The sequence below is a fragment of the Artemia sp. Qi Xiang Cuo genome, chromosome 5 (assembly GCF_049724085.1).
Source record: "Artemia sp. Qi Xiang Cuo chromosome 5, ASM4972408v1, whole genome shotgun sequence".
NCBI lineage: Eukaryota > Metazoa > Arthropoda > Branchiopoda > Anostraca > Artemiidae > Artemia > Artemia sp. Qi Xiang Cuo.
Genome location: NC_142798.1, coordinates 15,783,457 through 15,799,696, shown reverse-complemented (window position 1 = coordinate 15,799,696; position 16,240 = coordinate 15,783,457). Strand labels below are relative to the sequence as shown.

The 16,240-nt window shown below is 37.3% G+C and overlaps 1 pseudogene; it reads left to right on the top strand.

Moving 5' to 3' along the window:
* LOC148951856 (kelch domain-containing protein 3-like) overlaps positions 1–15,943 on the top strand; it is a 36,042-nt pseudogene extending 20,099 nt beyond the window's left edge.
* The last annotated feature ends 297 nt before the right edge of the window (positions 15,944–16,240 follow it).

Genomic DNA, 16,240 nt, shown 5'->3' with positions numbered 1-16,240 from the left:
GCCTTTGAGGACCGGGGGCTTCCTTCGGGGTTGGGGTAGGAGGATTGGAACCCTTTGGGGTTGGGTTAGAGGACCTCACAACACTGTTCAAATGAAACTTGTGTATTATAACGACCACAGAGTTTCACCATTAAATTCTCTTCTAAAATCTCTTCAAAAATCTTCTTTTAAAATGTCTCTATCTGTTTCGCCGAAATAGTTCCATAACCTGTCTAAAACGGTTTCGCCCAAATAATCCCTAAACGCAAATTCAGCGTGTTCCTTTGTTATCGGCATCTCTGCGCTAACGCATTTCAAATTAATAGGAAACCTTTTCGCGCGCTAAAACAATTCATCGCTAAGATGTTTCTTGCCTAATTGTTTCCATGTCCTTTGGTTATTAATATCCTTTGGAGTTCGACCAGTAGAACTGTTCCCGAGGCAAAGACATTAATGATTTGGATCTATTCCTGGAGAAATGTTTCTAGGCGAAAATTTTTAAAGTCTGACAGATGATGTCATTGATTGATTGATCTGTCAAGAAAGGGGAAATTAATTTGTTGTTTCTAAGGGGAATTATTGATTCACGATAGGTGAATTGAGGTCGACAGCACAGGTGTTCCAAGGTTGATGTTGTTGTTGTTGTAAGTGCACGCTCTCAGCGAACTTTATGTAAATCAAGTTCACAGGTGCTACTCGTGACAGGACCACGTGGTTTATGGTTTTCCAAGTGAGAAAGTTCCTGTTTTTCAATGTTATAAAATTCCTTTTTTTTCATTCTCAGTGAGAAAACCATAAACCACGTGGTCCTGTCACCCTGTTTTTCAAATTCTCACTGACAAAAACCATAAAAACAGACAAAAATGTGAGAAAGATTCTGTTCTTCAAATTCTCACTGACAAAAACCATAAAACATCCATAATTTGATGTTGACATCCGAGAAAAACATCAAATAAATCGATCAACACACATAACCATCCAAGAAAACAGACATAAATGTGAGAAAATTCCTGTTTTTCCAAGTGAGAAAATTCCTGTTTTTTCATTCTCACTGAGAAAACCATAAAACAGACATGAATTGCTGTTGTTGTAGGTGGCAGCAGGGGTGCGTGACACGAGTATAAGATAGCTCTCTACTCTCACAACCAAAATTTGGCACACACTTGGAAAATATCTATTTCCAGGGGACATTTGCTCTCAAGATATTAATAACGATAAAATGAAAATGTCTAATTTATTTACGTTGGTTATTTTATTTCACACTATCGCGACAATACACCCCCCCCCTTCTAGCATGCAATACCCGTGGCATAAGTGTGATATTAGGTGCAATTTTTAGGGCGTATTGTGGCTTATAAAGGGATAAAATATAAATAATAACATGCGTAATTTGAAAAAGACGGAGGAGGACTCCAGGGGAGGAGGGGGCCGTCTTTGAGGGGAGGAGGATCGTTTTTCCGCCACTGGCTCACAACTGCCCTTTTTTATTCATTTTTCGCAGTGTTCTTATATTTATATATTTTTTATCATTCTGCAAAGCGGTAATTTTCAAGTTTATATTTATTGTTAGCCTACCTCCCTCCACTAGGGTACCGGCCCTTTTCGCTGCTCGCCTCCAAGGGACTGTTCAGTCCCCCGAACGGTTTCTCTCAGCCCTGACCCAGCTCCCCGAGGCACATTTTACAGTAAAATTATCAGGAAGGGGATCAAAATATACGCAAAAAGAACCAAGTATTATGGAAAATCGGGGGTCCTAGCATGCAACCCAGTGGGTAAGAGGGAGGGGAATGATATTAGATGCAAATTTAAGACATATTATAAGCTTTTAAGGAAAATAGCCCTTTTTTCATTAAGATAAATTTATGAATATTTAACAATATCCTAACAATAGGTTCAACCCTCCTAGTAGCATTCTTTTTCAGAGGGCGCCTTGATAATAGACGTAATCCTTAGGCACTATTGTGGCTTATAAAGGGATAAAATATAGAAACAAGACCATGCGTAATTAAAGGAAAGATGCGGGGAGAGGACTCCAGGGGAGGAGGGGGGGCGTCAGTGAGGGAGGGAAACCTGTTTTTTCCGTCGCCAGCAACTGTTGTTATATTTATAATTTTTTCCCTTAAACAAAGCAGTAATTTTCAAGTGTATATTTCTTGTTATCCAGCCTCCATCCGCTAGGGTACCGGCCCGCTCGCTGGACGCCTCCGAAGAACTGTCCAGGCAGCCCAAACGGTTTGTCTCATCCCTGACGCAACCCCAGGGAGACATTTTTTCGGTAAAAATATCAAAATACGCAAAGACGGGAAAATTCTATTTCGAGAAATTTAGCAAAGTTTAGAAATCATGGTAAACTTCTATGCAAACATTAGCAAAACATTGAAACCCTGACAATTTCATAAGAAAAGCAAACTATAGATAACTTGGGTAACCCTAGAAATCGAAACCAGCGTAGTTATCAATGGCAAAGTGTAGAAATCGTAGTCAACCTGTAAAATCATTACCAAGACAAAGAAAGCACGAGAAGTGTTTTAAATACTCTGTGGCGTGAATTGCTTTCGAAAACCCGAATGAATGACTTGAAGAAAAACTTTTAACAAGAAATGTCTGAAGAGTGTTTTTTGGGAGATGGGGCGATGACAGAGGGGTGTTAGAGAGTAGTTATAGTGCAATACTGTGGCGTGAATTGCTTGCGAATACCCGTATGAATGACTTAAAGTAAAATTTTTAGCAAGAAATGTCTGACAAGTGTTTTGGGGGAGATAGGGTGATGACAGATGGGTATTGTAAGGGCAGTAATAGTGTGGTACTGTGGGGTGAATTGCTTAGAGTATCCCCCCTTCACTAGTAAAGTATACACTAGTATACACTAGTAAAGAAGGGGGGTTGCTCTGTTTTCAAAAATATAGTGTTTAATGGCATATTTCAGCTTATTTTCGGAGTGAGAAGATTGAAAATGTCCTAGGGGGTGAGGGTTGGTGTCATGTGGATGGCTGGTGTCAGTGTGAAAACAGTTGCACAGCGTCATTCCACTCTGGACCATAAGTATACTTTTCAACGGTTTGTACATCTACTCTTCTCGCAAGATGATCTTCAATCCTCTCTCATTAGGTATCTTTGCTTTAAGGTGTGCATTACCGTTATAAAGCTGCATCCGTGGGATGGCCGGATTCCGTCCCCCGGAATGAGACAACACGGACCAAACTCCCCACAGCACACGGGGTGGGTGGGAACAAGAATTTCTCGAAATAGAATTTTCCCGTCTTTGTGTGTTTTGATATTTTTACCGAAAAAATGTCTCCATGTGGTTGCGTCAGGGATGAGGCAAACCGTTCGGACGGACTGGAAAATTCCTCAGAGGTGGCCAGCGAGCGGGCCGGTACCCTAGTGGATGGAGGCTGAATAACAATAAATATACACTTGAAAATTACTGCTTTGTGTAAGGAAAAACATTATAAATATAACAGCGGTGAGTGGTTGACGGAAAAAAAGGTTCCCCTCCCCTCACAGACGCCCTTTCCTCCCCTAGAGTCCTCTCCCCTCATCTTTCCTGAAATTGCGCATGCTATTCTTTATGTGTTTTATCCCTTTATAAGCCACAATAATGCCTAAGAATAACGTCTATTATCAAGGCGCCCTCTGAAAATGAATGCTACCACGAGGGTTGAACCTATTGTTAGGATATTGTCAAATATTCATAAATTTATCTTAATGAAAAAAGGGATACTTTCCTTAAAAGCTCTTAATATTTCTTAAATTTGCATCCAATATCACTCCCCTCCTTCCTACCCCCCTTGGTTGCATGCTAGGACCCCCAATTTTCTATAATACACGGTCCTTTTTACGTATATTTTGATCCCCTCTCTGATAATTTTGCTGGAAAATGTGTCCCGGGGAGCTGGGTTAGGGCTGAGACAAACTGTTCGGGGGACTCTGAACAGTCCCTCGGAGGCGAGCAGCGAGCAGGGCCGGTACCCTAGTGGAGGGAGGCAGGCTAACAATAAATATTAACTTGAAGATTACCCCTTTGCGCAATGAAAAAAAGAGTTATAAATATAAGTACACTGAGAAAAATGAATGAAAAGAGGGCAGTGCGGAGCTGGTGACGGAAAAATGATCCTCCTCCCCTCACAGTGGGCCCCCTCCTCTCCTGGAGTCCCCTCGTCTTCCCTTAAATTACGCATGTTATTCTTTATATTTTACCCCTTTATAAGCCACAATAATGCCTGAAAATTGCACCTAATATCAACCTTATTCCTCCGGTATTGGATGCTAGAGGGGGGGGGGGTTGTTGCGATAGTGTGAAATCTAATATCCCACATAAAGAACGATACATTTTCGTTTTATCGTCATTAATATCTTGAGAGAAAATGTCCCCTGGAAATAGATGTTTTCCGAGTCCGTGCCAAATTTTGGCTGTAAACACGTCATTCTAGTGTTTGCCAAAAAAATGAAGAATATCAGGTGTCATGCAATAGGTTATTTTTAGAATATGGTGTCAGAAACAAAATAATGGAAATAATTTCATGGACGACTTGCTTGAAGAGCTGAACCATTGGAAGGGAATGACGTTTTGAGTCCGCGCGGGGTCAAGAACTGTAGAAAAAGAAAAAATATGAAAGCTGTTTCGAGCGAAAAATTAAACACCGAAAAAGAAAATGTCTTGAGCCATAAAATAAAGTATTACATGACAGTGTAACACAATAATTCCGTAAGGTGTGTGCTTTCGTGCTTTCCCCATGGAAGCACGTGCTTTCCCCATGGGCTCCTGACGCAAATTATATATCTGTCCAATAGAAACGGGTAAGTCGTATGACGTCATTGGAGTCCAGAGGTGTGTGTCATGGAGTCTTGCCAAGTGTGTTCCCTTTATTAGAACAGGTTACCGCATTGTACGGGTGCGAGGGTGTGACGTCAGAGGGCTTGTCATAGAAAAACATCTGACCTAACTGAACCATTGAACTCTTGCCAAGGGCGGGAATGTCGCAAACTAGAAACAGGTGTGAGGGACTAGAGGCTCTCCATAATATTAAAACGTGTGTATTATACCGACCATATTCCAATTATTTATGTCATAGCACCTGGGAATTTTGCGAGGACATTCTAAATCTTGCCTGGGGTGGGAATTTTGCCAGGGGTGTTGTGACGTCAGAGGCATGGGCGCCCATATGAGGGGGCAGGGGGGGGGCTCCCGCCCCCCTGGCTGAATGGTGCTGCCTTATTTTTATATTTTTGTTCTCAGATTTCTATTATATAGCATTAAAAGTGCCAATTAGACGAGGTTTGCCCCCCCTGGAATTCAGCTTATGGGCGCCCATGGTCAGAGGGCTACCGTAGAGATCCTGTAGGAAAAGGGATATGGGTGTTGTGGAAACTTTATGGAAATTCCCTATGGGTGTTGTAGAGAGCCTTGCTATGGGCATGTCAGAAACCTCAGGGTCCCCACTACTCCCCCCTCTCACGCCCACCCTTTCCCCAATCACATCCGATCAAAATGTCAAGATAGCCATTTTGTTCCACGCAGTTTAAAGTTCAGGAAATTATTCCTTTGAGCAGGTCACTCCTCCCACAGTCTTCAGGGCAAGGGTTATAAATCATGCCCTGGGGGCATATAAGATTTTATTGAAATCTTCGTCGTAAAAACTTGAAAAAGAGCTCTGTCGATAGGAAATTCAAAGGGCTAGTGCCCTTTTTAATAGTCGAAAGAGATTAGAGGGCAACTAACCCCCCTCTCACGCCCACCGTTTCCCCAAACTTATCTAATCAAAATTTTTAGATAGCCATTTTATGCAACATAGTTGAAAGTTTCGGAAATTAGGTCTTTAAGGATGACAACCCCTCCTCCCCTCAACCCTCAAGGCAAGGCTTGTAAGTTATGCCCTGGGGGCATACAAGGTTTTTATAGAAAGCGATGTTGTAAAAACTTCAAAAAGGACTCATTCAATTGGATGATGAAAGGTCTATAGCCCTTCTTAACAGTCGAAAGTGATTAAAGGGCAACTAACCCCCCTCTCATCGCCCACCATTTCCCCAAACACATCCAATCAAAATTTTGAGATACACATTTTGTTCAACGTATCAAAAGTTCTGGAAATTAGGTCTTTTATGATGATAACCCCCCTCAGAGCCCTCAGTGCAAGGGTAGCAAGTTATGCCCTGGGGGCATATAAGGTTTATGTAGAAAGTTGTTGTAGAAATTTAAAAAAGGGCTCATTTGTTTGGAAATTGAAATTGCCCTTTTAAATAGTCGAAAGTGAGTGGAGAGTAAATGACGCCACTCTCACGCCCAACATTTCGCAAAACACATTCAATCAAAGTTTAGAGATAGCCATTTTGTTCAACGTAGTTGAAAGTTCTGGAAATTATGTATTTAAGGATGACAACACCCCCAGAGCCTCCAGGGCAAAGGTTTTAAGTTATGCCCTGGGGGCATATAAAGTTTTTATAGTTAGAGTTGTCGCAAAAACTTCAAGAGGGGCTCATTCAATTGGGAATTGAGAGGACTAGTGCCCTTTTTAATAGTCGAAAGTGATTGTAGGGTAACTAACCACCCTCTCATGCGCACCATTACCCCAAACACATCCAATCAAAAACGACTAATTTGATTGGAAATTGAAAGGGCTAGTGCCTTTTTTAATAGTTGAAAGTGATTGGAGAGTTACTAACGCCCCTCTCACGCCCACCATTTTCCCAAACACATCCAATCAAAATTTTGAGAAAGTCATTTTGTTTAACGTAGTTGAAAGTTCTGGAAATTATGTCTTAGAGGATGAAAACCACCCTCACAGCTTTTAGGGTAAGGGTTGTAATTTATGCTTTTTGGACATATAAGTTGTTTATAGAAAGCATTGTCGTAGAAACTCAAAAAGGGCTCATTCGATTGGAAATCAAAATACCTATTACCCTTTTTAATAGTCAAAAGTGATTGGAAGGCTTGAAATTCTTATAAAAAAGATCGATATGGATGTGATTGACTATTTTTGTTGTTGTTGTTGTTGTTGTTTAGACCAGGGCAAATCGTATCGAAGGAGTTGTGGTAGGAACTTTGAAAAGGGCTCATTCGATTGAAAACAAGAAAGGGCTGATGCCCTTTTTAATAGTTGAAAGTGATTGGAGGGCAGCTAATCCCCCTCCCACGCCCAACCTCCCATTTGCCTTTATGTTTAAAAACTAAGTATTGCCTTAAGATTAAATCACAATGCACTATGTTAATGCTAGTTCCCAATAAGGCATCTCAGCAGTATCCCAAGAATGACTGAGGGTATTATGTTCACACTTTTGGTGCTACTTTTGCTCTTAAAATTTAACCAAATCAAAATAGAGTAAGTGTATCCAAGCTATCAAAGAAAGTAAACAGATTTTTCTGCGAATGCTATCCAGTTTTCCATTTCAGGTCGACTAGAGGAGGTATGAAACGAAATTAAACACTACTATTTGTGTCCAGATTTTTAAAAGGGTGTATGTTTTTAAAAATTGCTGAAAATTTTTTTCCAGAATTTTCTCCAGCATACAGGCCAAACTATAATGTCTTAAAAAAACGAAAATATTTAAAGTATTATTTTCTTTTTCCCTGAAAAGACTGTGTCAATATAAAACGAACAGAAATTAATTAAAAAACTTTTTCCACAAAATAAGTTTTTCAAAGAAACATAAAGAACTCCATTAAACAAAAAATGAGAAAAAATAAAATCAAATAATCTACCAAGCATGAAACTACCGCAAATAAACATCGATAAAGAAATGAAACCCAAAACGAACAGAAATTACAATAAATAACCAAGCCAAACTCAAAACGAGCAGAAATTAGCATAAGTTGGGCTCAAAACCCCTCTTCCTTCCGAAGGCCAGAACATAATTTGTACTTTACTGAAGAAAATACAAATGAATGTGCATTCTCAGTTTAATATACATATACTGATATTTAGTCATCAAAATGTTAATATTATTTTATTTATTAAAGTTATAAAAGTAAAAAAAATTATATTTTTTCAGTAAAATGCAAATTATGTTCTGGCCTTGGTTATTGTTCTGGCCTGGCATCTGGCCTTGGTAAATCGTGGTTATTGCGGTATTTTTATACGAGACGTATTAAAGAACGAACTATAGCTCATAGTAACAGATATTTTAAAATGATTACATAGATAATGATGCGACCAACACTTAACTTTTGGCAAGATAATAGAATACAAATATATTTTAAACGTATAGTAAAGAAAGAACTCTAAATTGCAGTAGTAGCTGCAACCTTATGAAAGGTGAACCACAGCCGATAGTAACAAAAAGTTTTCCGGGTTGCAGGGGTAGCTAGCAACCTAGTAAGAGACGATCATGTCCAATACTAAAAAATGTGATACCCTATAACTCCAGAAAATAGTTTCAGATTAAGCCCATAACTTCCGAAAATAGTTTCAGATCAGATCAGAAGTCAACTATTAGAACTAGACCCCAGCGCCGCGCCGATGAGGGAAGACCGGCGGCGGCGGGGCCAAAATTAGTGCGCTACGCCGCGCCGCCGGTAAGATGTCGGCAGCGCGCCGCCGGCGCGATCAATGTTGACCGCAAACATTAATATTTTCGTCAGTCTTTCTCAAATCACAGCTTCAATTTACAACAGATTCGAGCCTATTCATGAGTTCAAAAATTCACAAGTCGCTGGCTGGAAGCTGGTCTTCTTCGTTATTCATCAAGAGAAGCAGAAATCCGGTAGAAACGAAAGGGCTGTGACGTTTCAGAACCCTTTTATAATGCGAGTAGTTGAAGTATCTATTAGCTATGTATTCTTAACATAAATTAAATAAAAAAAAACAAGTTTTTTTAACTGAAAGTAAGGAGCGACATTAAAACTTAAAACGAACAGAAATTATTCCGTATATGAAAGCGGCTGTCCCCTCCTCAATGCCCTGCTCTTTACGCTAAGGTTTTTTATTGTTTAAAAAAAATATAGTTGTGAGAAAGTCAAACTTTAGCGTAAAGAGCAAGGCGTTGAGGAGGGGACATCCCCTTTCATATACGGAATAATTTCTGTTCGTTTTAAGTTTTAATGTCGCTCCTTACTTTCAGTTAAAAAAACTTGTTTTTTTTATTTAATTTTTGAACGTTTTTGAATAAATGCAAGTTTTGATCTTCGCTCACAGTACATGACTAATTAAAACAAAATGTTCGTGTTAATTTAATTTTATTTGATCAAACCGCTTTTTCGAAAGTTGTTTCATTTTACTTACGAAGGTTTTTATTAGTAACAAATACACGTAACTTACGAATTAATTTACGTAGCAAACTTTTATATTCATATATTTTAAATACTTATATTAGGGGGCTCACCCCCTAGTCAATAACTTGCTCTTTAAGCGAAAGTTCTAATTTTTTTACAATTATTTAAAACTGATCGCTTAATCACAAAGGCCTTTAATTAGAATAAATAGCTATTATGAAAGTACTAAAAAATCTCTGGATTAAAGAGTTAGGTATTGACTAGGGGGTGAACCCAATCCTATATGTAATATTATCTGTTCATTTAAAGTTTTGATGTTGATGCTGTTGCAGTTGAAAAACTTGTTTTTTTTATATTTAATTTCTGATCTGTTTTTAAATAATGCTGGGAAGTCCGGCATCCCCGTCATGGCAATGTCCCTTCCCCCATGAAAACTTCATAAAGAGATCCTCCCACCTAACCCCCGACTCACCCCCCCCCCCACTACCAGGAAAAATCTCCCCTGAAAACGTCTGTACTGTATACTTCCCAATAACCAATACTATATGTTAACATTGGGTAAAGTTCATAACTTTCAGCCCTCCTCCCGGGAACTTCGAGGGATTAAGTCATCCTAAAAGACATACTTATAATATTTTCGAACATGCTGAACAAAATGGCTATCACAAAATTTCTATCAGGTAGCTTTGAGAAAAAATGAGCGCGGGATGGGGCCAAGGTGCCCTCCATTTTTTTTGGTCAGTTAAAATAGGCACTAGAACCTTTATTTTCAATTCGAATGAGCCTTACCACGATCTTCTAGAACAAATGGGTCGATACTATCGCCCCTGGGAAAAAAAACAAACAAATAAGCCCGCACCCGTGATCTTTCTTCTGGCAAAAAAATACAAAACTCCACATTTTTGTAGATAGGAGCTTGAGATCTCTACAGTAGGGTTCTCTGATACGCAGAATATGATGGTATGATTTTCATTAAGGTTTTATAACTTTTAAAGGGTCTTTCCCCCTTTTTTCGAACATCAGCCAAATTTTCTCAGGCGCGTTACTTTTGATGGGTAAGATTAAACTTGATGAAACTTATATATTTGACATCAGCATTAAAATTCGATTCCTTTGATGTATCTATTTGTATCGAAATACCGTTTTCTAGAGTTTCGGTTACTGTTGAGCCGGGTCCCAATAACCAATAGCATATGTTAAACATTGGGTAAAGTTCATAACTTTCAGCCCTCCCCCTGGGGGCTTTGAGGGATTAAGTCATCCCACGAGACATATTTATTGTATTTTCGACCATGCTGAACAAAATGGCTATCTCAAAATTTTGATTGGGTGACTCTGGGATAAAAATGAGCGTGGGAGGGGGCCTAGTTGCCCTCCATTTTTTTTAGTTACTTAAAAAGGGAAATATAAATTTTTAGTTCTTGTACAAGGACCCCTCCCCCTTTTTTCTAGACTCCATGGTTAGAACTGAACATCCCTGGGAAAAAAAAAAAAAAAAAAACAAATACCAAACCAACTGTTATATGTATTAGGGCAAAAAATTGAATATTCCCAAGTTTCGTAGATAGAAGCTTGAAACCTCTAAAGTAGGGTTCTCTGATGCGCTGAATATGATGGTGTGATTTTCATTAAGGTTCTATAACTTTTAGGGGGTCTTTCCCCCTTTTTTCGAAAATCAGCCAAATTTCCTCAGGCGCGTAACTTTTGATAGGTAAGATTAAACTTGATGAAACTTATATATTTGAAATCAGAATTAAAATCTGATTCTTTTGATGTATCTATTTGTATCAAAAGTCCGTTTTTTAGAGTTTCGGTTACCATTGAGCCGGGTCGCTCCTTACTTACAGTTCGTTACCACGAACTGTTTGATAATTGTCAAAATTAGTAGTTTTTTCATCGAGCATTACTGCATACAAAACTTCAAATACCATATCATAAATTTCGTTAGTTATCTGGGTAAAAACTTTGAATATAACTTTGAACTCGGAAGCTTAATTTTTTCATAATGCCCTTTGCCTACATCTGTTTTTTCACCTATAAAACATTTTAATTTTATTAAATTTTTATTGATTGTTTTTTGTTTTTTGTACACTTTGTTATTAAACAAAATCCTTTCTTCTATTAAAAACAATTTTTATAAAAAAAAATAAAAAAAATGAAAATTAAAGTTTGTTTGGTTTTTTTACATACAATATTTCATTTATGATAATTCTGAAATGATGCTTTTTTATTGGTTTGGCTGCTTTTGGATATTATTCATTTTTTCTTTTGGGGATTCATTCCAAATTATAAACAGATAAATACCTAATATCAGTCAAATTATAAACTGCATCTAAAAGGAGTAAATTTATCAAATTGAAAAATACATGATGAACACTTCACATGAGAACATTTCAATTACAATGAAACAAAAAACACTTAATGGTTTATTCGGTATGAAGAAAAACGAAGTGCCAGCTATTTTCTTAGCTAAAAAATGAAACACTCATCCGTTTTAAATTTAATTAAATGAAATAATATGGAAACTGAAGTAGCTCCAGGAGGTTGTTGGGATTTTCATCCTAGTTCGTCACTTTTAATCCAAGCAAAATGTTAGGACACTTAGTATCAGTTATTGAGTTTAAGCTTTGATTTCCAAATGCTCACAAAAATTACCAAATTTAAGAAAGTCGCAAGAATAAGTCACGTGTGGTCAAAATACTCAAAGACTCCTCTTTGATCCCCACCCAGGCTCAAAGCTTCTGCTATGGTCATCTCCATGGAAATCTCCAAAGAGTTTCTTTTTAAAATAGCTTTTAAGCGTAGTTAGGGGTATTTAGCCTTTTTTGCTTTTCTTCAAAGCTTTGAAAAAAGTGTTATAATATTCCAAATGTTACATTTGTTATATTTGTGCATATTTTTGGTAATCATTTGTGGGGTGATTGAATTTTTTAAACCCTTGTAGATACTTAAGAACATTGCAACATCTAGCACCCTGAGGTCTTAAGACTGTCAAAGACTCCTCCTTGAACCCCCCAAATTGAAATTTTTTATTATGACCTGGCCTTTTAATGTAACTTGGGAACTGGACAAAGGGAGCCATTGTCACTCGAGCGCAATGTTAGGTGGGGATGTCGATATTGCTTTCGTCCCACCAATTCGTTTTAGTTTGAATCTGCCTGGTACTTATGAATGAATTTTTTCAAAGTAAACCCGTTTCATCAATAAGAAAAAAAAACGGGTCGGACGCATATGTCCCTTTCCTTTTGGACGACAAAATCATGCAAGTGCTGTATCACGTATAACTCACGAAAATCGTGTTAATTTTTGTCAACTTTTCAACTTTTTGGCATCCCTTCTTTCAATAAAGAAAAAATCAAGGTACTATCACTTAAATATAATAACTCCCTATGCCCCCCCCCCTCTGGATACCATCTTGATAGGATAACGTCTCTGCTTTAAATAAAAAAAAATAATTTACTTTTTGGCACCCCTGCTTTAAAAAAAATCGAGGTATTATCATTTAAATATGATAGCTCTCTACCCCCCCCCCCCCAACGGGATACCACCTTGATAGGATGCCGTTTCTGCTTTAAATTAAAAAAAAATTAACTTTTTGGGATCCCTGCTTTCAATAAAAAAAATTCGAGATATTATCATTTAAATGTAATACCTCCCTACCCCCCCCTCTCTGGATACCACCTTGATAGGATACCGTCTCAGCTTTCATTAGAAAATAATTTACTTAATACTTAACTGGTTCAAACAAACACGCAAAATAATGTTAAACAGCTTAGTGTTCCTTGAAATAAAATTGAGAGTATGAGTAAAGGGGTACAAAGACAACAACAAAAATGTCGAAATTATTCAGATATACATCAAATTATGGGGAAACTGAGTCATAGATTCTCCATGGCATTCAATAAGATCCAAAGAATCTAATTTAAAGGGAGCACACAAAAAATCCAAATTAGGCCAGTAGCCTATGAGAAATTGCAAAATACCCAAGTCCTAATGGGGAGCCCTAGGTCTATCAAAGTATTTCAGTAATTTCTCAAGGACATTGATATCATTTTCTTCTGTCTCCACTTTAAATGAAAAGATTTATTATCTTTTATGCAACCCTGCTTTTAATAAAAAAAATGAGGCATTATCATTTCTAAATGATAGCCCCCTATCCCCCCCTATAGGCAATAATTTACAATTTATTTATGAAGTATATTTTTGGGGTAACTTCCGGTTTAAGCTTTGATTCCCCAGCCTTGTACATAGCTTAGTCTATAGCTAAATTTTGTCTCAATAGAAGGTTTTTTTTGGGGGGGGGGGTAAAAATGCTACAGAAAGAAGATTTTATTTTCTATCAGGCGTTCAACAATTGAGTATGAAACATTAAGAAAGTCTTATCTAAAAACAGCAAAAAAAAATATGAAAATTTACAATTCAGCTGTAGAAACAATCTGTCAGCTGTCAATTTCAAAATCCAACTGAAGGCTGAAGCTGTATAGTAGTGAATGCGTTCTTTAATTCCATTAAACTTGAAAACGAAATTTTTGACTACGATTGATGTAAGAAATAGTGATTCGGAAACTGCATTAGAAATAGCTTAAGCTCATTTCATAAAGACGATTTTTTTTTGTCAACATTAGAAGAACTGTGTATATTACAATATTTGCAATTGCATATTGCATCTGTCTGGTTTTTATGCAAAGTAACAAAAGAGACGAAAATTAATGAACAAGAGAGTAGTGAAGAATTATGGTATTCAAAGTAATATTTGTCAGGGAAAGTCAATGGGGATAAATCGTTATGGGTGGCACCGTGATTGCATGATTTTCGGGGATTCGGGGAACCAAATTTTTTTTCGGGGTGACGCATAGATTTTTGGGAAAATACTCGAAAATTCGGGATAGTGCAAGCCCTGCTTGATTTCTAATCATTCAAATCGAAACACTAAACTACACGAGAAGAAAAAGCTCCGACTTTGCGGTTGACGCAATAAAGAATTGCCGCAAAATTAATTTGAAATCGACCGAACACCACCGCCTCTGCCGGCGGCGGAATGACACTTCGGCGGCGTTCGACCGGAAGTCTCGTCGGCGGCGTTCGGTCGATCCGTCGGTGCGGCGCCGGGGTCTAATTAGAACCACCGTGTCCGAAACCTCTGTATAGAAAACTTACAGTCCCTTGGCTTGAATAACGAGGAAAATCTATTGGCTTGAAAAAAAAGAAAAGTGGCTGAAACCACGAATTTATACATCGACAGCAACTTTGTTTTTTTTCTGGGTTGCAGTGGTAACTACAACCTCGAAAAAAAATGACAAGTCTAGTGCCTTTTGTAGTGACACATGAAGTGACTTTTGTAGTTAAAAAACTTATTTTTTAAATATTATCATTTTTTACGAAAAACTGAATTTTTCTATAACACTGTAGTAGCTTATGTTATTAACATCAAGAATTTGTCACCTCTACGTGCTTTTGTAATAGAAAAAGAAACATTGAGAACAAAATCAATGCTTTACAGAGAACTGCATTTTCATATTCTAGGTACTGAATATCGTCATAGTTTCATTAGAACTATGACGTAAATAGAAAAACGCTATATTATGACGTTACCTCTGAGGACATTGGTTATGACCTCATAATTATAATATGATTATATTGAAGAGTGAACTATATTTACGTATCTCACATAAGGGATCACTTTAGTTCATGATAAATAGGTAATATGCAAGTTTCATTGGTATCATGGCTGAAGAGATAGCTGACACCTAGTAAAGAACAAATCAAAAGTTTTTTTACTAGGATATGGTGCCATATTTGACTTACTTTACTGCCTGATTCTCTGAGAATCGTCTGTCACAATTCAAACTAAGAACAGCCGTACGCATTTTCCTGTTTGTAATTTATCATTGTTGCACCTCTAGCTGCATCCTAGTAAAAGGCGAACCGCAGCTCATAGTAACCAAAAGTTAAAAAAACACTTTTTGAAAAAAGCTGCCTAATGATAGAAAAATTTACAATACTACTCTTATTGATGATACGATGTTTATTTTTGTTGGATTAGATATTAAAGAATATTAAAATTCACCAGACATAATTTCCCTCCATATACCAGGCATGACTTGGAGAACTGTAGTCACTCGAGGTGTTACTCCTACAGGGAGATATTTTCATTCAGCAACAGCTTATGGTCACTGTGTTTATTTTTTTTTTTTTTGGTGGAAGAAGCAGCTTAACACTTTCAAGAGACTTTTCAGTAGGATTTGTTGATGTCATCAGATTGTCAGTAGATTATGATAACACAATGTATGTATTTGACAGCAAAGAGTCCCAGTGGCATAAACCTGTGGTGGAAAATTCCTCAGTCTCCCCTATTGGAAGGCTAAGTCATTCAGCCTTTTTATACAAGGACCAGATATTCGTTCTTGGTGGATACAATGGTATCTTAGACCAACATTTCAGCGATTTATGAGCTTATTGTTAAAAAAAATAGATGGCATAAAAGGAAACACAGTGATAATCTAATCTCAAAGCGAAGAAGACATACAACGTGTGTTGTTCGAAAAAAAGCCGTTACTTTTGGAGGAACTCCTGGTAGGTGGAGTAAATTACTCTACCTTACTGAATTGATTATTCTTGTTTTGCACCTTCACTTTTCACGCTATGTCTTTTGAGCCTGAAAATCTTTCCCTCAGAAGTTTTTGTAGTTTACCTAAAAAATTCAGGCATCAACTTCAATGTATCACGGATCAAAACAAAATCTCAAGATACTTTTAAATGTTTTCACTCTTATAACTTAAAGAAATCAAAAATTAATTAAAATTTTAAGTACTAAATATCAGTATATATGTATTAAACTGACAACACACGTTCATTTGAATTTTTTTCAGTAAAGTTTAAATTTAATTCTGGCTTTTAGAAAGCATAGGGGTTTTGAACTCTACTCATGTTGATTTCTGTGCGTTTTGACTTTGACTCGGTTATTTATATTAATTTATTTTCGTTTTGGGTTTCATTCATTTATTGATGCTGATTTGTGGTTGTTGTATGCTTGATATATTATTTTATTCTATT